Source organism: Podarcis tiliguerta (assembly GCF_965153285.1).
Source record: "Podarcis tiliguerta genome assembly, chromosome: 10".
Lineage (NCBI taxonomy): Eukaryota > Metazoa > Chordata > Lepidosauria > Squamata > Lacertidae > Podarcis > Podarcis tiliguerta.
This window is the reverse complement of record NC_139543.1, coordinates 17,973,969-17,993,721: the sequence shown is the minus strand read 5'-3', so window position 1 is coordinate 17,993,721 and position 19,753 is coordinate 17,973,969.

The window sequence follows — 19,753 nt, the reverse complement described above, 5'->3', positions numbered from 1 at the left end:
ACTCACAAAATGCTTATCATAAAGTGATAAGCATGAGCAGAAAGTGTTGAAAACAGCCAGGCATTGAAGATCTATGCAAATTGCAAATAATAATTTGATGGTTGAAGCTTTGCAGAGGATCTTTTAGTCTTTTTTCTCAAATGACTTCATTCGTTGTTAGCTTTCGGCTTCACAAACATTTGCGTTAGTCTTGGGAAAGTTGCAAATACACCGTTTCCGAAAAGCAATCGCTCAGAAACAAGATGAAGTAAATTCAAGAAAATGAAACTGGCCTTTGTTCGCTCGTTACTTTCAAGGGAGAAATTTCAACCTGGTTGAAATTTGGGCTTTCACACTCCCGCCTCCACTTTCCTTCTAGTCGGAGAATTAGTAATCTGAAATTTGCTACATTCATTTCAATGCAGGAAGTTTCTGAATCAGCAACCCACCTCCTCCCATTTCAAAGATTGCAGGGTCATGGGGGTCTATTCAGGCATTACTTCAGAGGTCTGAGCACATCCCTGAATGGACAATGGATCAATTAAAGGGTCTTTAAAAGGTAAAGGGACCCCTGACCATTAGGTCCAGTCGTGGCCGACTCATGGGGTTGCGGCGCTCATCTCACTTTATCGACCAAGGGAGCTGGCGTACAGCTTCCGGGTCATGTGGCAGCATGACTAAGCCACTTTTGGCGAACCAGAGCAGCACTTGGAAATGCCTTTTACCTTCCCGCTGGAGTGGTACCTATTTATCTACTTGCACTTTGACATACTTTCGAACTGCTAGGTTGGCAGGAGCAGGGACCGAGCGACAGGAGTTCACCCTGTTGCAGGGATTCGAACCGCCAACCTTCTGATCGACAAGTCCTAGGCTCTGTGGTTTAACCCACAGCGCCACCTGCGTCTCTTATTACCTGCTGCCAAATATAGGTCAGTGCCACCACTGAAAAGGCCCTGTTTTAGCAAACTGGCAACCCAGTTTGCTCTAGACTGGTGTTTCCAGGATTAAACAATACCAAAATAAACCTTTTTAGTCACTATGCTTGTTGTGTATGACAAGGCGCTTGCACTGTTTGAAAACCCTTTTTTTAAAAAACACACCCTTCAACATTTCTCCAATGAAAATAGGGATGCCCTGATTCATAAGAACTGCTGTGTTAACAGACCAAAGTGACCTCCCTGGGGCACAAGCCTACAGAGGGTGTATGGAGGTCCTAGGCTGCCCAGATGACATGACCCCCCTCTCAACCTCGCTGATGTGGTCCAGTGGAAAGCAGAGCAATACAGAATTGATGGAAGAGGGAGTGCAAGGCACCATGTATTCCAGATTTCTGTAGGGTTTACTCCATAGCCTTTTATTCTCCAAGAGATAGCCTGCAAAGCAGCAGAGGTTTAGTTACAGAGCTTTCCTTCTCCTAGATGGGCTACCTTCCCAGCATGGATGGTGCTGTGGTCTAAACCACTGAGCCTCTTGGGCTTGCCGATAAGAAGGTTGGTGGTTTGAATCCCTGCAACGGGGTGAGCTCCCGTTGTTCTGTCCCAGCTCCTGCCAACCTAGCAGTTCGAAAGCATACCAGTGCAAGTAGATAAATAGGTACTGCTGCAGCGGGAAGGTAAACGGTGTTTCCGTGCACTCTGGTTTATCACAGTGTTCCATTGCGCCAGAAGCAGTTTAATCATGCTTCCCACAGAGAGCTGTCCGTTGACAAATGCTGGCTCCCTCGGCCTGAAAGAGAGATGAGTGCCGCAACCCCATAGTTGCCTTTGACTGGACTTAACCATCTGGAGTCCTTTACCTCTTTTTTTATCTTTACCTTCCCAGGTTGATGAGTATCACGTGTGTGTGTGTGTGTGTGTGTGTGTGTGTGGCTAAGGAAACAGCACAACTCAAATAAAATAGAGATTTTATGAGTAAGAAAATATTCTGCTATCTGAATATCCAGTATTAGCAGCAAGATTTAACTGCATCCATGGAAACAAATCTTTTTTTCACTTTCTCTTTCACTTTCCATCAAAGCCAACTTCTCCAAAGAATGGAATCATGTTCAAGGTAGACTATCCCATCTTTAATGCATGTGGAAACCGGACTCTTGCAATAGGGTCTCTACAAGCAGCACTGGTATATGAAGTCTCTACAAGCAGGGCTGGTATATGAAGTCATTATCATTTCCCATAGAGAATACAACTTGACAACCTGCATGGTAACAAATTGCCACAACAACTACTTGGGATTTGACACTGCAAGGTCTCTGTGCCTCGAAATCCCGCTGGTGTCAGTAGGAGTTCAACACAAGTAAGAATTATAGATTAGATGCTTTGCTTGATTCAATTTGGGAGGCAGAATATCTCGTTAAGGCCCCTTCCTACCCAAACAGTTCCATTAAAAGCAAAGTCACAGCTTTTCTTTTCTTTTTGATGAAAAGTACTTTTTCCTGTTTTGGCCATTTCAGTTTCAGAGTCTCTATGTACAGAAGGCAAGGTCACTGCAAAATAATGTTGCCTACCTTTAGAAATGCATTTATGTAGCACTCTTTGTGCATGACATAATTTTGTAAACAAAGGAACCAGCCCCAGTGCATTTGCAATGTATTTGAATATAGGAGAGACAGCAAAAAGCCTGTTCACATGTACATTTGCCTAGCAATAAATGCAGGGATGAGGAGCCAGGATTAGGCCTGATGGACCCATGTTCCACTTGGGATATGTAAGAATCTGTCAATTCAGTTGGTCATTTTTCCAGCCTTATATTCATTTTACTACACATTACTACACAAGTGTGTTATTTATATTAAAAAGAAACATTAACAAATAAAAACATATGCACTTTGGGACACATTTCTCGTTTGGAACATATTTTTGTACACATTTTTGGCTAATATGCACATTTGGCTAATATGCATTATCAGTGCTTTTTTCTGGGGGGACGAAGGGGTATGCATAACCCTAAACATTTTGTGAATATTTGTACAGTGGTACCTCGGGTTAAGAACTTAATTCATTCTGGAGGTCCGTTCTTAACCTGAAACTGTTCTTAACCTGAAGTACCACTTTAGCTAATGGAGCCTCCTGCTGCTGCCGCACAATTTCTGTTCTCATCCTGAAGCAAAGTTCTTAACCCAAGGTACTATTTCTGGGTTAGCGGAGTCTGTAACCTGAAGCATCTGTAACCTGAAGCGTCTGTAACCCAAGGTACCACTGTGCTTTTGTCCATTTACCGTATTTATTTTTCCCAATTGGAACTATAAAATGGTTATTTTCTTGAGTCAAAATGAGAGTACCCTAAGCATTTTTAAAGAAAAAAAAGCACTGGGTATTATGTTTCCTCTACATAATGCAAATTTTTTTTTGCATGCTACATTCACTAATACTTTACATTTGTGTGCATGTTTCCCCCATATATATATATATATATATATATATATATATATATATATGCTGTTGTTGGCAAACTGCATTGCAACATTCACACAACCGCAAATTTTGAAGGACAACTGCGTTCCAGTTCATATATTGGTTCAGAAAGGGCAAATTAGTTGTGTTTACACTAAAAGGTGAACTGAAACAAGTTTAATCCCCATCCCTACCCTCTGCACAGGAAGACAGCCTGTGTGCATGCAGTTTGTACTTGAATAGATGCTCTGTGCAGAATTCTTTTGTAGTGCACCAAATGTTTTAGAACAGTGGTTTCAACCAGTGTGCCATGGCAGCCTGGGGTGCCTTGAATGATGGTCAGGGGTGCCGTGGGCAACACTGGCCTCCCTCCTTGGATACCCTCTCACATCCCAAAGGCTTGCACAGTTGTTTGTTGCAGCGGCCCTGGCTACAAGCTCTGCAGGTGAATGGACTGGTTGACAGAAACTGAGGCAGCCTCGCAGTAAGCAAGCAAGCAGGCGAGGGAGCCCAACCAGCCAGTTCACCTGCCCTTGCTGTTGGGAGTGGACAGACAAGTCCCAGACCATCGTGGGGCAGTGTGAGGAGGCACCTCTCTTTGGGGCAGGGTGGGGGCAGCTCAGAGCCCAGGGTCAGCGGTTGCCCTGGAGCTGGTCATGGAAGCTGTGGACACAAAAAAGGTTGAAACCCTCCATTTTAGAAGATCCGAAGGCTTAAGCCATCTCTCTACATGAACAACAACAGTTGCTGCAGACTTTACTGCTAAGCAGTAATGTAAGTGGACCATGAGGTGTTAAGTCCTCAACAAGATGTTGAGGAGGGATGATTTCATTTGCGCTAATTATTGACAGAGTCTGGCTTGAATTGTTTTCTATGCTACAGCTAGGGATAGAAGAAGACAGTGATTTCCATTCTAACCTGCATTCATCACAATCAGCACTACAGTGGTACCTCGGGTTACAAACGCTTCAGGTTACAGACTCTGCTAACCCGGAAGTAGTACCTCGGGTTAAGAACTTTGCTTCAGTATAAGAACAGAAATCGTGATCTGGCGACACATTAGCTAAAGTGGTGCTTAAGGTTAAGAACAGTTTCATGTGAAGAGCAGACCTCCGGAACAAATTAAGTATTTAACCCGAGGTACCACTGTAAATGAGAGATGGAAACAATGCAAAGAAAGTCCTGTATCAATTTGTGGACTTAGAATAACAGCCACGTGAACAAATACAGTCGTACCTTAGAAGTCGAATGGAATCCGTTCCGAAAGTCCGTTCGACATCCAAAACATTCGGAAACCAAAGCGTGGCTTCCGATTGGCTGCAGGAAGCTCCTGCAGCCAATCAGAAGCTGCGGAAGCCCCGTCGGATGTTTGGGTTCCAAAGAACATTCGCAAACCGGAACACTCACTTCTGGGTTTGCAGCAGTCAGGAGCTAAAAAATCCGAGTACCAAGGCATTCAGGATCCAAGGTACAGCTGAGTTATGTGTTTCACTGATTACCATTCCAAACCACAGACAAACCCACATGCTGCAGCAATTTCTGCTTATTTTTCTGCTTTTGTGAGATTTCTATGACATCCCTAGATACAGCCTACAAAGGGCTTAAGAACCAAGGAGCTTTTTTCTTGCATAAAGAAACCCTACGTAGCAAGATTTGGATCACAGCCCCTCCCTCACTTTCATCGCTGCACAGTTTCGCTGTGTCTTACTGATGACTCATTGATTTAATGCAAGGTTTTGTATTAGGATTGGCCCTTTTCCTGTGCCCTTTCATTCTGTTGGGGAAATGGCTACACATTCAGGCCCACTAGTTAGTCCCTGGCTTGGGGGTGTTTGCGTGGCAAGACGCTCAAGCTGACCCCCCATTAAGATAAATAAATTCACACAGACATGGATATTTTGTTTAAGGTTTTTGGGCAAAAATTTGGCCACAACTTTATTGATTACAGGAATGAGAGCGGTATTGGCTTAGGCATTGGCAAGACTATATCTGACTCCTGTCCCCTTTGCAGGAAGTCTGTAAGGGTAAAACTGTTGGGATACTGCCAGGGAGACAAAGTCCATCATGAGTCCACGTCGTCTCCGGACGTCCATCGACACACAGTATCAGCAATTAGCGACACGAGCTCCAGAAATAGCTTGCCACATTCCAGAGCCGTGCACGCTCTATCAGCAGATAATGCACAGCGAAAGATGCAGTCAGGAGCGCATTATTTACAAGTTTATTCAGCGTTGGTCAGAACAAAGAAAAACATGACTGCCTGCTTCAGTGTTCTGGCACAGAGAGAGAAACGAAAACAAAGACACAACAGAAACATCCTGTGAAACAGAAAATACGCAGGCTGTGACACAAACATCCTGCTCCCTTTTAAGGTGGAACAGAAATATCCTAACAAAAACACCCAAAGGGAAATTGCTTCGGGGGAATCCGCCTGCATCTCCCATGGTGTTCCCAGAGGCCTGGCATGGCCCTCACCCTTCACGTGGACTTCAGACAAGATCCAGGCCCCAGATTCCTTTTACGGAATACCCTTGGACAATGGAGGGGCAGGTTATGGCCAACCTCCCCTCCCCCATTTACCATAAGCCAATGCCTAACCGCCCAACCTTACAAAGTTATGACAATTGCTAAGAGGTAGGTAAAAACCAAGTGGCCCATGCCAATTTGCCAAATGGAAAAATTCCTACCCGGCCCCTGACACAAGCCAGGCAACCAACCAAAGTCCAAAGCAAGGCCAAAGGATCTAAATTAAAGGGAGGGTGGGCGGGTGTTCAGCAGCGTGAAGCAGGAGCCTGGCACATGTCACGCTGTTGCTTTTATGCTTTCCCCCACTATCACCCTTTGACATGATTGGGCAATAGCCCTGGGTAATTGTGGTGCCACCTCGGCATGCATGCGATAGCTCCACCCACGCCAGGGTGGGGGGAACCAGGTTGAGAGCCTGCCTGCAACCAGAACCATCTATTAAAATGATCCCATTTGTTGACACTCTTTTATAGGTTTGTAAAGAGTGCTGGCCTGGAGGCATCTCATAAAACCACATCTAGGTCTATAAAACTCCAACAAAGCATTCTGCTTATATCCCTGGCTTCCAAAGTATCAGAAGCATTATAGAAACATTGTGGTGAAAGCCGCAGTGGCCTGGGCAAACCTTCAAGCTGAATTTATGACCCTTGTATCAACCACGGGATGTTGTTCTGACAGGCTGCTGTCCTATGCATCAGTGCTGGATAATAAATGGGACTCAGTTCCAAATAAATGTGTTTAGCAGCAGAGGGCTGGCCTTTGCTTGTTTGTCATGCCCAACTGTGACAGTAAAAGTCAGTTAAGGCCTTGATTTGCTTGTGTTGAATTTGGGTTCGTTCTTGATGTGGTTGACTCACACAATTGCTTTGTTGGTGCTTAGCAAGTAGAACAGTATTTTCCAAGTGCAACTGACTTGGCTTCACCATCCAACCATTTTTTTCTTCGTGTCACTGATTTCATGTTCCACAGCTCTGATTGCGCCTGATGTGCCAGGGGAAGTGTTTTCTTCCTGCCGCATGTACACACATTCCAAAGGTTATTTGCGGCCATCTACAATTACTGAAGACAGGGGTGGCACTGTGGGTTAAACCACAGAGCCTAGGACTTGCCAATCAGAAGGTCAGTGGTTTGAATCCCCGCGACGGGGTGAGCTCCCGTTGCTCGGTCCCTGCTCCTGCCAACCTAGCAGCTTGAAAGCACGTCAAAGTGCAAGTAGATAAAGAATGGCAGATGAAGCTGATGGACTACGTGGAAATGGCAGAAATGACTGGCAGAATCCGAGACCAGGGAGAAGAGTCGGTGGAAGAAGATTGGAAAAAATTTAAAGTATATTTACAGAAATACTGCAAAATTAATGAATGTTAGAAGAATGCTGGAATGATGTTACATGGTTTTAGCAGAAATGTTATAAAGAATTAAGTAAAAACTGATTGTTAATGGGCCAAAGTGGAAAATTTAAAGTTAGATTGTGTTAGACAAATTATAGAACACACACACACACACACAAAAGATTGAGAAAGAGGGAAAGGATTTGCTGAAATAGCTAAATTGAACTAGTATACAAAAAAGGGAGGTATGAGGAGGTCGATGAAACAAGTAAATGAAAGGCAAAGAAATGGAAATTGGATGTGTTTTTTTAAATGTTTTTTGTTTTTCTTGTTGTTTTGATGTTTTTTTTTTGTTTTTTTATCTTTGATGTATTGTCTGTTAAATTCTTTATTGTTTTTTCTTCTTTTTCTTTTTGTAACTGTTAAATTTCTAATAAATATTATTATTTTTTTTAAAAAGTGCAAGTAGATAAATAGGTACTGCTCCGGCAGGAAGATAAACAGCATTTCCCTGTGCTGCTCTGATTTGCCAGAAGCGGCTTAGTCATGCTAGCCACATGACCCGGAAGCTGTACGCCAGCTCCCTCGGTCAATAAAGCGAGATAAGCGCTGCAACCCCAGACTCGGCTACGACTGGACCTAATGGTCAGGGGTTCCTTTACCTTTTTACAATTACCGAAATCAGTTTTGATATGACTGCTTTTAAATGTCCCCGCATATTTTGAGACATGCATTCCTACTTGTGAATTGGTAAGCAAAAGGAAGGAATTCCCCGCCCGCCCCCCGTCTTATCAAACACATGGCATTTGGTAAAGAAATGTGAGAAGGAAATACAGGGTTGTGTCTAACAAAGACATGCTATTTCCTCAAGCATGTCTCATTCTCCCTTGTTTCTTCCAATCCATTCCGGGGTTCCCCCAACCTCCAGAAGAGATTGGGGGCTGGGGGGGGGAGCAAGGAATAGGGAGATAAAGGTAGTTTCATTGTGTAAGTTCAAATCCTGACATAAACAGGGCAACTTCATATTCAATAGATACAATCCATAACTTCTACAGGTGTGACCTTGCTCGTTTGCTGCAACAAAAAACAACCTAGAGTCTAAGGCACCTTAAAGACTAATCCATTTTTTGTGCCATAAGCTTTTGTGGACTAGGGTCCCTTTCATCAGATGTTTCAAGTATTAGCCTAAGTTGGCAGGTATATGTACGCCTGGGTACAAAGGGGAAGTCCAATGGATGCTTCCTGCGACAATTCAATTAGAGCATAAATGTATGCAAAATGAGGGCTGTGCCCATTCACTCCAATAGTCACTGGTGGCAGCAGAATCATAAAGGAAATACGGTAATGATCTCTTGTTTAGAAATGTGATTATTGTTTGTGTTACTTACATGGTTAAGTACAATCTTCTCTCTCAAAAATTAACGTAGTGCAGATCTGCACCATATATTTAAAGCACATTCATTGCTCATTTAAGCTATATGACTTCCCCCAACTTAAACTACAGTCCTCATGATTCTTTGGTGGAAATCATGGGTTTTGAATGTGTGTTGAATGGTTCTTTCAAATATACACAACATCAAGTATAGTACGATCGCTGCCATCCTTTACATGTAAAGATCTTTACTGCATTTTCATTCATTTCTTAAAATCAAGTGGCATACAAATTTGTTGAATAAATAAAATAAAATAAAATAAATTTACCAGTTAAATAATAATAATTAATAGGAATCCATACAACACATTAACCCAGATTCAAGCTGAATCAGACATGAGATGGGAGACATCTAATTCAGCTTCTTGAACGTGGTACCTTCCAGATGTTTTGGACTACAACTCCCATCAGCCAGAGTCAGCATGTGCTAAAGGGAACCAAGTTGGGAAAGGCATCTGGAAGGAACTGCTCCTCCTCTTATTGTTCTCAGCATCTGATGATCTCAGATAGGGTGGATCTACACTTGCCGTTTATAACGTTTCAAATGTGTTATTAGAATGTGACACCAGAGGGCGCTGCAGAGCACTGGGCCACCGGCGATGGGAAACCGCGTTAAACATTTTAAAGGTTATTAAACATAATGATCTACAAGATCAATGTAGATCCAGCCCTAGGTTGCCTCTGGTGGTGGAGGCTCCATTCCGCAAGTGTGCATAGCAGCCCATGAGAGGCCTATGGTATCAAGCCAGCACTTACACACAGCTAACACTTTTGAGGTTACGCTAATAGACTTCATTAAGCACACTTCACAAAATCCAAAACAGGTGTCCATCTACCCCGCTTGAACATGCTGCACATCTCCTCTGACATACGTTTGTATCTACTTTTAAGGCATTCATGTTCAGTTGCAACACAAACCTACCATTCTTTGCAAATTAAAAGCATACAAAGATCGCTGGCACAGTGTTGCTCTAGCGAGCAGCTTTCCCCTCTCGGTCCTTTTCATTCAGTTCTTGTAGCACAGCCATTGATACTGGAGGGAGACAGTATGGCGTTTGTTAAGGGCTGGCAGTTAGCAGCAATTTATTGTGGAATTCTTTTTTAACCCTCCGCTCTCTATTGCAACAAAATAAGTAGAGTTAGGTTGTTTAAACTGGGGAGGGAAGGCAGGGGGGATAGTAATGGATAATTATGCTGTACAGAAACCGAAAGGTACAAAATTGCACCCCCCAAAAAAACCCACCAATTGCAAAAGTGTAATTTGTTGATCTGTTTATTTCTGCTCAGAATAATCCTGTGAAATAGGCTAGGGCTAGGCTGAGAGTGTATCTCTGTGTGTGACTGGCTCAAAGTCAGCCAGTTAGCTTCATGGCTGACAGGATTTGAACCTGAACCTCTCCAGTCCTCGTTTGACACCCTGACCCAGGGATAGGGACAAACAAGCCCCATCCAGGTTACTCTATCTGGTCCTCCTAGTCATCCATCCTCAGCCTTCCTTTGCATCCTCCTTGAGTTCCCAGGTGAAAGGCAGAGAGGGGGGGCAAATGTGTGGACTCAGCTACATTAGTCAAAAAAAGCACTTTAAATGTGTTATACCTCTGTGACCCCTGATGGCGCTGTAGAATTCATGATTTCCCATTATGAGCATTACAACGCATTTTCCTGAAAATGTGGTTTTTTTTTAATTTTTAATGTGTCTAGATCTAGCCTGTCTTGCCAACAAAGGTCTGTATAGTAAAAGCTAAGCTATAGCTTAGTAAAAGCTATGGTTTTCCCAGTAGTAAAAGCTATGGTTTTCCCAGTAGTGATGTATGGAAGTGAGAGCTGGACCATAAAGAAGGCTGATCGCCGAAGAATTGACGCTTTTGAATTATGGTGCTGGAGGAAACTCTTGAGAGTCCCATGGACTGCAAGAAGATCAAACCTATCCATTCTGAAGGAAATCAGCCCTGAGTGCTCACTGGAAGGACAGATCCTGAAGCTGAGGCTCCAATACTTTGGCCACCTCATGAGAAGAGAAGACTCACTGGAAAAGACCCTGATGTTGGGAAAGATGGAGGGCACAAGGAGAAGGGGAAGACAGAGGACGAGATGGTTAGACAGTGTTCTTGAAGCTACAAACATGAATCTGACCAAACTGGGGGTGGCAGTGGAAGACAGGAGTGCCTGGCATGCTCTGGTCCATGGGGTCACGAAGAGTCGGACACGACTGAACGACTAAACAACAACAGATCTAGCCTGTATATCAAACAGTGTACTCTATGAAGGTAAAAATCTGTCCACTTTTGGTTCCGGCAAAGGATTCCCAACCCCTGCTCTAACCATATCACAACACTGCCCCTGCTTACTCATTCATGTCAATGGGGGATGCTGCTATGTACCTGCAAAGAAATTTATGCTTTAAAACTGTAGACATAAGAAAACGATCAGTATATTGATAAAAATAGCCAGTTTTTAAAAGAAATGTATATCATAAAATTACATGACTAGCTAGGGTTGCCTAAACAGACAAACAAAGGTTTAGGAGACTTTAGCAACAGTACAACAAAGGTAGTTAGGTGGAGAGTTCCAGCGATTAGGTGCTGCCACACTCAAACATTGATATCTTTCATGTTCAGAAAAAAAACATTATGTGGCACTCGTAAAAGTGCCTGGTCTGCAAATTGAAGTGGTCAAGTGAGAACGTATGAGCTAAAGTGATCCTTCAAATAAACTGGTCCCAAACTGTTGAGAGCTTTATATACTAATAGTAAAACCTCAGCTTTGGCCTGGTGACAGATCAGTAGCTGTCAGGGAACCGCCATCAGTGCCGGAGGGAGAGAGCAAAATCCAGAGGGATTCCGGAGAGCGTCCTGGGATTGGGAGAGGCAGCCCATCTTCTGGGGAAGAGAATCAGCGTAGCACCAGTGGAGAAGGGGGGCAGATGGAGGACGCAGCGAGGCGGTCCCATGACTCCTTGCCGGGGACCAGCAGGGAGAGTAGAGGTCCTCCGCTGCCTACGCCCTCCTTGCGCAGAAGGCTTTCGCGCAGAGAGAGTAGGAGAAGACTAGGCGTCAAAGAGCTTCTTTGCTGGAAGAAGTTTAAGAAACGCCCACTGACGGATTCTGCCAGCGATTGGGACAGCCACGGGTGAGTGGCTGTCCGGACAGAAAAGGTTCACTCAGGCAATCCAGCCAGGTGTTTGCACTGGCTTACGCACGAGCAACCCCTAGAACCATTACAGTAGCCAATGAAGATCTTTGAGCAGAGGGTCTCACTCCTGTCTGCAGTCATTTTTATAGCATTCTGTACTAACTACAGATTCCCAAACCAGTTCAGTTGTGAAGTTATCAAAGCCAGATCTGCTATCGTAAAGCTTTCTCAGTCCAGGAATGGCTGCAGTTGGCATACCAGCCAAATTGTGTAGTTGATAAAACTCACTTCATAATACCAGGTATCTGTGACATTAAAAAACACTTGCTATGTAGTTCACCAGTAGCTGTGCCAAAACTGATTGGTAGTAACTATTATTTCATTTTCTACGAAATTGAAAGTTTAAACGAAAAGTAATTGGGTCAACTATGAAATTGGATTAAATCACAATAACTTTGATTAATCCAGTAAAAGCAGCTCACATTAAAATCAGGATAAATGGTTGTTTAAAATAGTTGATTGTTCACAGTTAGCTAAGTTACAGGAAAGTTCCCTAGCCCTAAAACTCCAAAGGATGGAACCAATGATTTTGAAAAGATGTTTAAAAATCAGAGGTCTTGAAATCAGGGTGTGCACGTACAGAGAAGCGGCACTAAAGGATTCGGTTCATTGTCTCTTACTTGCCCTTTATACATAACTGTCAAAAATGAGTGATGGCCCATCATTTTAGCTGAAGTGCCCTATTGGTCAATAAACCGAAAGGTCTGAGTTTCCTTCCTTAAAGGAAGGGATAAGGCAATTACTCAAAAAGTTGCTGCGTTCACCAGAATGGCTGCCAAACTTAGAGCGAGGTTTGTTAAAATTATTGTGATGGATTGTCATATAGGTGGGCAGGATGTATAAAACACATTCTGGCATGGAAAAATGTGAACCTGATTTTCATTGCAACCAAACCCACGATACTATTATGATTATCAGGTATTTTGTATTTTTTAAATATATTGTAATTTTATGTTGTGGACCACTCTGAGATCTACAGGTGTAGAGTGAAATGTAAATTTAATAAATAAACAAATAAAACTAAGTAGCTGTTTCTTACTAAAAACCACAGCATACTCAGAACTACAATAGCCGAAGAGCAGTGCGACACATAGAAGTGAGAAAATACAGATACCCATATCCTGATTGTTGACTCTGGTGCCCTTTTCAGATAATCATAGAGACGGAGAAGGGTACTGGAAAATATTGGAAAGCCATAGTTAGAGCACCCCTGGCAGACGTCTCCCTGGTCTCTCCTTGAAGATCACCAGTGTGAGAAAGTCCATCACCTCTCCAGGTAAGTGGTCTCATTGAAATCAAGAAATTTCTCCTCATTAGTGATGGGAAGTTTTGCTTCTGCCTAAAATGTTCAGTTAGGAAGTTTTGTTTTGCCTAGAATGTTCAGTTCATATTAGGTTCATGAAACATCGTACCGTGACTTGTTCCTGTTCTTAATGCGCAGCTAACCACATCTATGAATGCGAATATCAATCAATAGTAACAGTTTAACAAGGAGGTTTTCATACCTGTCTAACTCTGTGTTCCTTTCCCAACTTTTAATCTATTGATGATTAATGCCTATATGCAGCCTATATGCAACCCTTGCTTTGTCCTTGTGTTTAACCAATCAGCAACAAGCACTGCTTGGCAATGCTGCTTGGCAATGCTGTAATATTCAATAAAAGGGACTCTCTGAGACTTGCTCGAGAGATGCCTCCCGTATGACACCTGTTACTCGTCTGTCGTTTATTTCAACCCAACACATTAGAGATGGGTGAGAAATTTGATTCAGTTCGCATTTTTAGGCCCACCCACCTAATTTGCATTTTCCAAAACAATGGTAAAGGTAACGGGACCCCTGACCATTAGGTCCAGTAGTGACCGACTCTGGGGTTGCGGCGCTCATCTCGCTTTATTGGCCGAGGGAGCCGGCGTACAGCTTCTGGGTCATGTGGCCAGCATGACTAAGCCACATCTGGCGAACCACAGCAGTGCACGGAAATGCCGTTTACCTTCCTGCCGGAGCAGTACCTATTTATCTACTTGCACTTTGATGTGCTTTTGAACTGCTAGGTTGGCAGGAGCAGGGACTGAGCAACGGGAGCTCACCCCGTTGCAGGGATTCAAACCGCCAACCTTCTGATCGGCAAGTCCTAGGCTCTGTGGTTTAACCCACAGCGCCACCCGCGTCCCTTCATAACAATACATTGAACCAAAACACGGTCATTCAGAGAAGTGAAATTCAAGCTTCTCTGAATTTTGCAATGCAGTTGTTCTCCAGGCAAGTAATGTCAGAGGCGGATTGCAGGGAGCATGACCAGTTCAGTCACACTGGGCCTTGGGGTGCTGCAGGGGGTAAAACAACTATTATGTAGAATGGAAGGAGAGAGGGAGGGAGGCCTCAAGATCTGCCTATGGTAAAGTGTACAAAAATGCATAGACTCAGATAAAGTGTGCATAACAATGCGCATTTCAGTGAAAATGCCATACAAATGTCATTTTCTAGCAGGTCATTATGCCCATGTATGTTTTTGGGATGTAGAAGTCTGTGATTCTAAAATGTATTCTTACACTTTTTTTTTTTAATCCGATGCTCCAGTCCTACAGGCTGAAAGAGACACATTCCTCCATATATTAATGGAAAACACCAACATGCTCGTCATTTGTCCAAGGAAAGTGTCAGGGAACTGCCATCAGTGCCGGAGGGAGAGAGCAAAATCCAGAGGGATTCCGGAGAGCGTCCCGGGATTGGGAGAGGCAGCCCATCTTCTGGGGAAGAGAATCAGCATAGCACCAGTGGAGAAGGGGGGCAGATGGGGGACGTGGCGAGGCGGTCCCATGACTCCTTGCCGGGGACCAGCGGGGAGAGTAGAGGTCTTCCGCTGCCTGCACCCTCCTTGCGCAGAAGGCTTTCGCGCAGAGAGAGTAGGAGAAGACTAGGCGTCAAAGAGCTTCTTTGCTGGAAGAAGTTTAATAAACGCCCACTGACAGATTCTGCCAGCGATTGAGACAGCCACAGGTGAGTGGCTGTCCGGACAGAAAAGGTTCACTCAGGCAATCCAGCCAGGTCTTTGCACCGGCTTGCGCACGAGTAACCCCTAGAACCATTACAGAAAGTCTGAATATAAATCCTACACAGGTTGCTCTCATTTTACTTTGATACTCCCCTTCCCTAGGCAAACCCAGTTCCCTTAAATACAGTGGTAGCTTGGTACTTGAACGGCTTGTCTCCCAAACAAATGTGCTCCTGAATGCCACAAACCTGGAAGTAAGTGGTGCGGTTTGTGAATGATTTTCAGAAGCCGAATGTCCAACGCTGCTTCCGCTTGAGTGCAGGAAGCTCCTGCAGCCAATTGAAAGCCGCATCTTGGTTTTCAAATGGTTTCTAACAGTCTCCCAGAATGGCTTAAGTTCGACAACCAAGGTACCACTGTAGATTAAAATTGCCACCAGAAACACTTGGACAAGCTTTTCCTCTGCAATTCAGACTTCTAAGCCATTTCCTATGGAAAATGCCTATACAGTGGTACTTCTAGTTACGAACTTAATTTGTTCCGAAGGTCCATTCTTAACCTGAAACTGTTCTTAACTGGAGGTGTGCTTTCGCTAATGGGGCCTCTTGCTGCCGCTGCGCCGATGGCACACGATTTCCATTCTCATCCTGGGGCAAAGTTCTCAACTCGAGATAACTCTTCCAGGTTAGCGGAGTTCGTAACCTGAAGCGTTTGTAACCTGAGGCGTTTGTAACTCGACGTCCCACTGCACAGTTTGGTGGTTGGAAGTCTGTCTATCTCCATCGCCAATACCATCCATCAGCAAAACAATTCCCGGAGCATATGAGAGTAAAATATAAGCCAATTACATTGATAAAACAAAATCAAATAATGGTGGAAACTAGCAATGAAAACCAGATATTTGAAAACTTTAAATATAAACGAAAACCCTGCAAGAACATAGGAACGTAGGAGAGCACAGGGATGCAAGCCAGTATAATATGCTAGCTCTTCATGAACGCTTATCACATCACAGGCTTTAAAAGAACTTCTGTAGTTGTGGGCAGGACATTGTAAAAAACAGCAACAACAGAGCTAAGATGAGAAGCGATGTGGCAGAAGCCCAAGGACATATTATGTGTTGGCAAAAAATAAAATAAAAAATGTTGGTATTGGGTCAATGTGATCAAGAGCCTTCATGTATCATAATCAATGTGACCCAGAGCTGTCATTTATCATAATTATGTGCAATTTGACATCATATTGATTGGGAGAGCACCTCAAAGCGCAAACAACCCACTTTATTTCAGAAAAACCCAAATCTCGTAGTGAACACTCAGGAAGGAATCTGGGTGAAAACGTGATTGCAAACGCGTTGGGACACAGAGTCTCCCCATGGCTTTGTGTTTCCCAGCCAATTAAAAGAACCGTCTCCGCCGTCCACACAGAGCAATTACGGAGCCATGCTTCACCACCCAATTAATATTCACTTGTCATCGTCAGCATCTCACAAACATCTCTGAGACGTCGCCTTGTTGTTGTCCCCATTTTTGAAACCACGGCATGACAGCATGGCAATGACAGAGAAGGAACGTTGCCAGGCAAGACTTGAGAACCACCGGCCTGGAAAAAGAAACAGTTTGGCCCAAAGAGCAGTACTGTAAATATGAATGTCTGATAACAAAAACACCATGTGAATCTCCCCAAACAACAGAGGGTATTGTTTCCTGCTCAGTGACCAGTATTGTGGGGAAAATACTGAGTGCCAAAGAGAAGAGAAAAATCTTGCTTGTGTCATTCTGGGCCTTGCACATCATAACCTTTTTTCCATTATATTTTATTAAGTTTCAATATTTTTAATATATACAGTCAAAATTCACCTTTTCTCTTATTTTTGTTCACTTCCAACCCCTTTCCCCCCATGTTGTTTCTCCCCTTCTGCTGAACTCTATCTTCTATCAAATCATAACCACAATATTATTATCTAATTACTTCTGTTCCTCACAGCTCAAAGGCACACCACAACTTTCCAGCCTCTTTTGTGACGATGGTAAATATTGTCCAATTTATAACATAGTGGTCAACCCAGTCTTTCTTTCCTAGAAACCATACATAACTTATATTAATGCTTCTATGTCCACTGGTATATGGGAGGCCACAGGTCCCACAACATTGCGCTAAAATTTAAATGGGTTGGTATGCATCTTTAACTCTGTTTTTATGCTATTGTTTCATTTTAAGTGGTGCATCGTGCTCTGGGCTTCCTGGTGGCAATGAAGAGTGGTTAACCAATATTTTAAATAAATATCAGTCAGAAGACTTGAGGCAAAGAGAAGGCCCAGTGAGGGAAACCAGTTGACAACAATGCTCTGTGATGTTGTTCTTTCATATCTTCAAAACTTCTGCTTTTACCTGGACTGCAATTCTGGCTATGTGCATCCCCAAGCAATCTGAAGGGAAGAAGTCCCATTTTCTTTCAGTGGCTTGAGGGATTTGGAGTCCCAAGAATAGGTGAGTTTCCCTGTCTATCTGGAGTTGCTGTGAATAAATGTAAACATGACCATCCATATTCATTAAGGAGCCTAAAACTATACTTGAATTATTCAATTATTTTCCAGGTTATAGATATGCTAATTGTGTGCTGTGAATGTCAAGAGCAATTTACAAAGTGAGTAAACGGCCTGTTATGATATTGGTATTAGTTGTGTCCTGCCTACATGACTGTCGCTTGAAGATATGATGGTTTTGCGCCCAACATAAACGTTTCAGCATTCCTGTAATATTGATTGAACAATGTAATGCATTACAAAAGGCACCACCAAGAAATATTAAATGGGATGGAGAAAACCTTTTCAATAATTCAGAGTGTTGAACAAATATTCAAGTTCCAAATGTTTATACAGTTTAAGTTGTCTTGGTGTATCTAAGTTATTGCCTTGAACGTATTGCTTATTTCCATTTAAGAGGTTAAGGCGCCTATGACTGCAAGGTTTATGGATGCAACATGTAAAATGTATATCCATTTATATTGGATGATGTAACATTCATGAATTTGAGGTACCAGGTTGTAATTCCAACTCTTCTTACACAGCCTATTTAATCTTTATTATAGAGGTGTCCTTGGAGCACTGGCACTGAGCATCTTGTCTTGAGTACAAACCATGAAAATGTTGGTGGCCTCCTTTGCATGAGGAACAGAACGTTTACTGTTCAAAATGTTAGCCTTTCTATGGCCTGCATCCATGTGTGAAGCAAAATGGAGGCATCAGATCCCACCCCCAACCTCCCAGTGGCATGTTGAGCACAGAGTCTACATGCACACCATAGAGCCTGACAGATCAGTCCAATTGTGGTCCATGTGAGCTTCAGATGTGGCCATTAAAAATACTACCCCACCTATTTGTTTGTTTGTTTAATTTTATTTATACCCCACCCTCCCTGGCCAAGACCGGGCTCAGTGTGGCTAACACCAGGCATAAAAACAATTGATTAAAATACAACTTAAAAACAAGATTAAAATACTACTTAAAATGCAGCCTCATTTCAGTGGAAGCCCAGATCAAAAACTGTTTTGGGGGAGAAAACGTCGAATCTTCACCAAGGCCAACTATTCAGACTGGTCCTACGTGGGCCAGAAAAGCCAGGGAAGTCCCCAAATAGGGGTTCCATCACAGAAGGAAAAGGAAAGAGGGGGAGGGGATCAGCCTGGTTCCAAGCCAAAGGCCAGGTGGAACAACTCTGTCTTACAGGCCCTGTGGAAAGAAATCAGATCCCACAGGGCCCTGGTCTCATGAGACAGAGCGGTCCACCAGGGCCAGTGTTGAAAAGGCCCTGGCCCTGGTTGAGGCTAATCTGACTTCCTTAGGGCCCGGGACCTCTAGGGTGTTGCTATTTATGGACCTTAAGGTCCTCCGCGGGTCATACCAGGAGAGGCGGTCCCATAGGTACGAGGGTCCTAGGCATTGAATATGTGGTGTTTTGGTTTGTTAAATATTTTTACCATGAAAGGTACTTTAAAGGACTTTAAAACCTACTTTATTTTTCCGTCTATGGGATGCCCCCGTGTATAAGACCCCCCTATCTTAGGAGACTTAATTTTAGGAAAATGAGGGGAGATGGCCCGAAGTTGAGCCTCTCCCCCCATGCAGCTGAGGACATTTCCTAGATCTTGTCCCGGGTGCAGTGGCATCGGGGGGAGTTGCAGTCCTGCAAGCCATTGTGCTCCGATGCTGCCGTGCATGGGAAATAACCCAAGGAGCACCCAGCATGCGCAGCAGCATCGGGGGAGTTGCGCTCCCACCAACGAGCTGGCTGGTGGCATGCCGCTTCTCCCTCCCCATGCCACTATCCGCGTATTGGACGACCCAAGTTTTTTGACGTGATTTTTGAGTCAAAAAACCTCGTCCAAAACATAAAAAAATATGGTACATGTTGGGATACTGCCAGGGAGACAAAGTCCATCATGACTCCACGTCGTCTCCGGACGTCCATCGATCTCCTGTAGACACGCAGTATCAGCAATTAGCGACACGAGCTCCAGAAATAGCTTGCCACATTCCAGAGCCGATGCACGCTCTATCAGCAGATAATGCACAGCGAAAGATGCACCCAGGAGAGCATTATTTACAAGTTTATTTCTGCTTTGATCAGAACAAAGAAAAACATGACTGCCTGCTTCTGTGTTCCGGCAGAGAGAGAGACGAAAACAAAGACACAACAGAAACATCCTGTGAAACAGGAAATACGCAGGCTGTGACACAAACATCCTGCTCCCTTTTAAGGTGGAACGGAAATATCCTAACAGTACAGTGGTACCTCAGGTTACATACACTTCAGGTTACAGACTCTGCTAACCCAGAAATAGTACCTTTGGTTAAGAACTTTGCTTCAGGATGAGAACAGAAATCGCGCAGCGGCAGCGGGAGGCCCCATTAG